Below are 7,471 nucleotides of genomic sequence, written 5' to 3' on the forward strand. Positions count from 1 at the left end.
GCAGTTGTCTGCATGTGGCTGTACAGCCATGCAGTTGTCTGCATGTGGCTGTACAGCTATGCTGTTGTCTGCCTGTGGTTGTGCAGCTATGCTGTTGTCTGCATGTGGCTGTACAGCCATGCAGTTGTCTGCCTGTGGCTGTGCAGCTCTGGCATTGTCTGCCTGTGGTTATGCAGCTATGCCGCTGTCTGCCTGTGGCTGTGCAGCCATGCAGTTGTCTGCATGTGGCTGTTCAGCTATACATTTGTCTGCATGTGGCTGTGCAGCTATACAGTTGTCTGCCTGTGGTTGTGTAGCCATGCATTTGTCCGCCTGTGGCTTTGCTGCTCCATAGATTTGCACAAGAGTACCTTCGTGAATAGCTCTGGTCTGTTTTCCTGTGCTGTCGTGCAGCTTTGCAGTTGTGGATCGCTCAGCCTTCTGTCCCTGTTTAGGGGTACATTTGTACTATAACATGTGTTGTAATGGACCAGCGTAGCTGTGTACTACCTCAAAACCAAAGCAGTGCAGCTGTACATATATATAAGAATACGACTCAGAATTACGTTGCATACTAAAATTATTATATTTTTCTTATTTCTTAATTATTTTATATATGTATTTACAAATATTATTTTAATAAAGTATTAAAGAAGTACTTTGGTATTTATGTTTGCCCTGTTTTTCATGTTAGCCGTTGCCATGACGTTTTGAGGACAAAGTACAATGTAGTAACATAGACCTATCACTAATTCATTGAAAGTGAACACTAACCAGGAAGACACAACGTACAATGCTGGTACTTCCCTGTACGTTTATTTCCTGTTTAGTACTGTGTGGTTGTGTTAATGGCCGTTACTGTTTATGTTTCCGGGGCCATCCTGCAGATAGCTGACATAACACTGCTCTCCACTAAAACATGGTTCTTTGGAGCGCCTGCTGGCTCATTCCGTAAAGCGTTACTCTCTTGGTAGGACTTCCACCTATGACCATTGAGATCCTCTGCACGGATCCCGCTATTGTCAAGTTGATTCAAACTTTTCTTGACCATAACAGAGTATAGGTAAAAAATTCAAACACAGGTGAGTTCTTGTCGTCTGATGCCATGGACTCACAGAAATATATGAGAAGCAAAGTTAAAAATTGTGGCGTATTTATTTTTCTTTAATATTTGAACGTAAATATTTTAAGGCAACAACCATATTTAAATACAAAAATATTCAACTAAAATAAGTAGATTGCGAAACAAATAGAAGATCTCCAATGAGTGACCGTGAAGTATCAAATTTATTAAACGACAGTTTAAAAATTTCGTGTTTCGAGCCTCTGACGAGAAACAAACGAAATTTTTTCTTTTTAAGTATTCTAAATTTTTAAGCATTCCAAACCAAAGCTTAGCAAAATGACGTCATAATACCAGTTCTGCCAACTTCAACATTTCTTACGCCACGTAACAAGACAAGATGTCCGAAATACTGTTAGCCCAACATCTTTACGAGATCGCGTGATATCACTGTAGATAGACTTATAAAATCATTTATCCCATCAATGTAACCCAGAACATGGAATAAAGGAGGTGGGATAAATATCGCATCACTTTTTTCGTTAACAATGTTCAGACAGCTACATGTACTTGATTGGCTCATAGACGTTCATTCATAAAAACCAGACAATCAAAAGCTACACACGGACCGGAGTACTTCTTTTTCTACGTGATTTCGTCGTTTGCATTTCTGAGACAAAATCATGGCGCAACGATTGAAAGTCGGAGATTTTGTGTGCATAGACAAAGGCGGCGAAGGGAGTATACTAAGGTGAAATATATGTAGCCGGTAGGAGTATCCGGTACTGATTATCTTGCTGAACTTTCACGGCGCCGATTATGTAAAATCGCACCACCAAACAACATCAGCGTAACCACATGCGTCCACTGCAGGTACAATACTCGAAAACATCCTACGGGAAATTGTCCACTATACTGATGTGCATAATACTGATATTTTCGGCAATTGTGTACCTAATTGCCGAAAGTCAGCACTGCGAAATATCCAACATTCTCAGCTCTTTTGTCAGTTCCTCCCCCTTGTGCATTCACTTCAGCCACAGTATTAACCACAGTTAACACTGGGCAAAATTTTACCTGTACTAGTTCAACTTCTTGCATCTAACACAGTACGTTGAAGACGGAAATCAGGTCAAGTGAACCAATCTCCACGGGCCGATCTCTTGTGGAGTCCTCAACATCCATATCCACAACCACAACAAAAACGACGAATATCCATCCGCTAAGTACGGTCTTATCTGGGTAATCCAGTCCTCGCAATGGTCTGAAGAAATGTAGACTGTAGTCGTACATGCCATGGATATGTCAGCACCTGTAGGCACATAAAATTTCAACTGCACGCTCACACAAATGCACGTGCTACACTCCTGACTGCTTTTCCCACGACTTCTCGGAGTCCCTGACGGAGATGTTCGTAAACTGTATAATAACAATTGTTTGCTGTGTTTTAATGTGTATAGATGATTATTTAGAAATCCTATCCAAGGTTGTGTGAGTAAAGGGCGTTCTGCGCCGAACTCTTTTTTGAGATGTATATTTGATTTTTGTGTATAAATGTTGTGCTTTGGTCTGAGGACGAATGACTGACGTCACATACTTAAATTCCTCCGCATTGCTACACGCGTTTGTGCAAACAGAGAAAGAAGACAAAATATTCTCGCTGAACTGAAACATAATGTTGTACCTTTTTCAATTTTCCATTTATGGGATAAACAAAATCTCCTCGTGAACTCGTGAACCTATAGTCAAAACAAAATGTTTCTTTGTGACGTAATGGCGTCGGGTGTAATATTCTACTCCGCTGTTAGTTGCGGGCGGTGTGCAAATATACATATTAAGTAGAGATGACCTTTCAAACAACGTATAGTGTGTCGGCACGTTTACCTCCCGGAGTATTACATTTCATGCTGTTTATGTCGACAAAGAAAAGAATTTGAGTTTTATGTTTTACACTCAGACACCTTGATATTCAAAAGGGAAACAATCTTCCAATCTGAGCTCAGCGGTATGACGTCATAATACATGTACAGTAAACGTTTACATTTGTAGGTATGTCAAGCAACAAAACACATATGCAGTTTTTGAAACATTTTCTTCAAATCTGGGGTAGATTAGATTTTACCGCCTTCGTTCCTATGTGTTTTTGTGTAAGTGGGCGATGGAGAAAACGGAAGACTTCAACGTTTGTAAAAGTAAAGTATATTATTTTCACCAACAACGAAAGGGAGACTACACCGGTCTATTGGCGGACGGAGAATAAAGTTTTACCGATGGAAATAAAGTTATTATTACATGGACAATATGTAAGAATACTTTTTATCTACATATATACAGTAACGTTTCCCATCACCAGGGCGTTGTGCATGGTATCGGTTAGGTATGCACAAATACGACCGTACCCAAGATCTGAAGAGTTCTGGAGCACCGCTTGAATAATAGGCCTACTTCAACACATATTCTATAGGGTGGAAGACACCATCAGTTCTTGTAATGCTTTACGTAAGCAGATCAGCTGTGTTCAAGTTTTTTTTTATGCTTTTAATAGAACGTTTTGCCCATGATTGCAATTGTATTATTTATATGAAGGTGAAGTGTCAGCATTTCCTTCACTCATAAAAGTGATATCTCACTGGCTAGAGGTAGATGTCATTTTTGTTGTTACACATGCCAACGCCATGCATGGATGTTGTCTGCGTACGTTGTGAAGTGCAAAAACGGCTACGCAGATGTTGCTGACGGCTAAACTTCACCAAGGTTCCGTGGATAGTGAAAGAGGTTGGATTTCAAATTACCTGTCTAAGACCTCGTACGTCGTGGCGAGGGCTTGTTCCATTATGAGAAAGGAGCAAGCTGAACGTCGTGACGTGACATTAAAAGGCGAATGTTTGGGGATACATTCATGTATTTGTTGCCTTGATCATTATTAAATCAACGTATTAAAAATAGCAAGGGAAATGATTGACCTCGAGTCACCAAGAAAAACAGTTTTTACGATCGATGAGCTACTCTATGAGCGGCATAAATTAACACGGCAACTAAATCATAATTAAAACGTAAATTGTTCAGACGATTTGCACAGAGCACCATGTAAAAATATCAATACTAAGTGCCGAAGAAAACAGAATCTTTCACCCCCTGACCTAAAACCGTCAATACCAAGTGCCAAAGATGCCTGATCTGAAGCCATAGCCAATGCCATATCCCTGAGAGAACATGATCTTTAACCACCTGACATAAAGCCGAAGTCAATGACAAGTCCCTGGGAGAACATGATCTTTGACCCCTTGGCGTAAAGCCGCAAATCAATGACATATCCCTGAGAGAACATGATCTGTATCCTGCTGGCGTAAAGAGGCAGTCAGTGTCAAGTCCGTGGGAGAACATGACTTTTAATCCCTAGGCGTAAAGCCTCAGTGAATGCCATATCCCTGGGATAACAAGATCTGTATCCTGCTGACGTAAAGAGGCAGTCAGTGTCAAATCCCTGAGAGAACACGATCTTTAACCCCTTGGCGTAAAGCCGCAGTGAATGCCATATCCCTAGGAGAACAAGATCTGTATCCTGCTGACGTAAACAGGGAGCGTCAAGTTCCTGGGAGAACATGATCTTTAACCCCTTGGCGTCAAGCCACAGTCAATGCAATATTCCTGGGATAACAAGATCTGTATCCCCCTGACGTAAAGAGGCAGTCAGTGTCAAGTCCCTGGGGGAACATGATCTTTAACCCCCATGGCGTAAAGCCGCAGTTAATGCCATATTCCTGGGATAACAAGATCTGTATCCTGCTGACGTAAAGAGGCAGTCAGTGTCAAGTCCTTGGGAGAACACGATCTTTAACCCCCATGGCGTAAAGCCGCAGTCAATGCCATATCCCTGGGATAACAAGATCTGTATCCTGCTGACGTAAAGAGGCAGTCAGTGTCAAGTCCCTGGGAGAACATGATCTTTAACCCCTTGGCGTAAAACCGCAGTCAATGCCATATCCCTGGGATAACAAGATCTGTATCCTGCTGACGTAAAGAGGCTGTCAGTGTCAAGTCCTTGGGAGAACACGATCTTTAACCCCTTGTCGTAAAGCCGCAGTGAATGACATATTCCTGGGAGAACAAGATCGGTATCCTCTTGACGTAAAGAGGCAGTCAGTGTCAAGTCCGTGGGAGAACATGATTTTCAACCGCTTGGCGTAAACCGCAGTCAATGCCATATTCCTGGGATAACAAGATCTGTATCCTCCTGACGTAAAGAGGCAGTCAGTGTCAAGTCCTTGGGAGAACATGATCTTTAACCCCTTGGCGTAAAGCCGCAGTCAATGCCATATCCCTGGGATAACAAGATCTGTATCCTGCTGGAGTAAAGAGGCAGTCAGTGTCAAGTCCCTGGGAGAATATGATCTTTAACCCCTTGGCGTAAAGCCGCAGTCAATGCCATATTCCTGGGATAACAAGATCTGTATCCTGGTGACGTAAAGAGGCAGTCAGTGTCAAGTCCCTGGGAGAACATGATCTTTAACCCCCTTGGCGTAAAGCCGCAGTCAATGCCATATCCCCGGGAGAACATGATCTGTATCCTGCTGGAGTAAACAGGCAGTCAGTGTCAAGTCCTTGGGAGAACATGATCTTTAACCCCTTGGCGTAAAGCCGCAGTGAATGCCATATCCCTGGGATAACAAGATCTGTATCCTCCTGACGAAAAGAGGCAGTCAGTGTCAAGTCCCTGGGAGAACATGATCTTTAACCCCTTGGCGTAAAGCCGCAGTCAATTCCATATCCCTGGGAGAACAAGTTCTCTGTATCCTGCTGGCATAAAGAGGCAGTCAGTGTCAAGTCCCTGGGAGAACACGATCTTTAACCCCTTGTCGTAAAGCGGCAGTCAATGCCATATCTCTGGGAGAACAAGATCTGTATCCTGCTGACGTAAAGAGGCAGTCAGTGTCAAGCCCCTGAGAGAACATGATCTTTAACCCCTTGGCGTAAAACCGCAGTCAATGCCATATCCCTGGGATAACAAGATCTGTATCCTGCTGACGTAAAGAGGCAGTCAGTGTCAAGTCCTTGGGAGAACACGATCTTTAACCCCTTGTCGTAAAGCCGCAGTGAATGCCATATTCCTGGGAGAACAAGATCTGTATCCTCTTGACGTAAAGAGGCTGTCAGTGTCAAGTCCGTGGGAGAACATGATTTTCAACCGCTTGGCGTAAACCGCAGTCAATGCCATATCCCTGGGATAACAAGATCTGTATCCTGCTGACGTAAAGAGGCAGTCAGTGTCAAGTCCTTGGGAGAACATGATCTTTAACCCCTTGGCGTAAAGCCGCAGTCAATGCCATATCCCTGGGATAACAAGATCTGTATCCTGCTGGAGTAAAGAGGCAGTCAGTGTCAAGTCCCTGGGAGAATATGATCTTTAACCCCTTGGCGTAAAGCCGCAGTGAATGCCATATTCCTGGGATAACAAGATCTGTATCCTCCTGACGTAAAGAGGCAGTCAGTGTCAAGTCCCTGGGAGAACATGATCTTTAACCCCCATGGCGTAAAGCCGCAGTCAATGCCATATTCCTGGGATAACAAGATCTGTATCCTGGTGACGTAAAGAGGCCGTCAGTGTCAAGTCCCTGGGAGAACATGATCTTTAACCCCTTGGCGTAAAGCCGCAGTCAATGCCATATCCCCGGGAGAACATGATCTGTATCCTGCTGGAGTAAACAGGCAGTCAGTGTCAAGTCCTTGGGAGAACATGATCTTTAACCCCTTGGCGTAAAGCCGCAGTGAATGCCATATCCCTGGGATAACAAGATCTGTATCCTCCTGACGAAAAGAGGCTGTCGGTGTCAAGTCCCTGGGAGAACATGATCTTTAACCCCTTGGCGTAAAGCCGCAGTCAATTCCATATCCCTGGGAGAACAAGTTCTCTGTATCCTGCTGGCATAAAGAGGCAGTCAGTGTCAAGTCCTTGGGAGAACACGATCTTTAACCCCTTGTCGTAAAGCGGCAGTCAATGCCATATCCCTGGGAGAACAAGATCTGTATCCTGCTGGCGTAAAGAGGCAGTCAGTGTCAAGCCCCTGAGAGAACATGATCTTTAACCCCTTGGCGTAAAACCGCAGTCAATGCCATATCCCTGGGATAACAAGATCTGTATCCTGCTGACGTAAAGAGGCAGTCAGTGTCAAGTCCTTGGCAGAATACGATCTTTAACCCCTTGTCGTAAAGCCGCAGTGAATGCCATATTCCTGGGAGAACAAGATCGGTATCCTGCTGACGTAAAGAGCCTGTCAGTGTCAAGTCCGTGGGAGAACATGATTTTCAACCGCTTGGCGTAAACCGCAGTCAATGCCATATCCCTGGGAGAACAAGATCTGTATCCTGCTGACGTAAAGAGGCAGTCAGTGTCAAGTCCTTGGGAGAACATGATCTTTAACCCCTTGGCGT

Source organism: Liolophura sinensis, chromosome 6 (genome assembly GCF_032854445.1).
Source record: "Liolophura sinensis isolate JHLJ2023 chromosome 6, CUHK_Ljap_v2, whole genome shotgun sequence".
Lineage (NCBI taxonomy): Eukaryota > Metazoa > Mollusca > Polyplacophora > Chitonida > Chitonidae > Liolophura > Liolophura sinensis.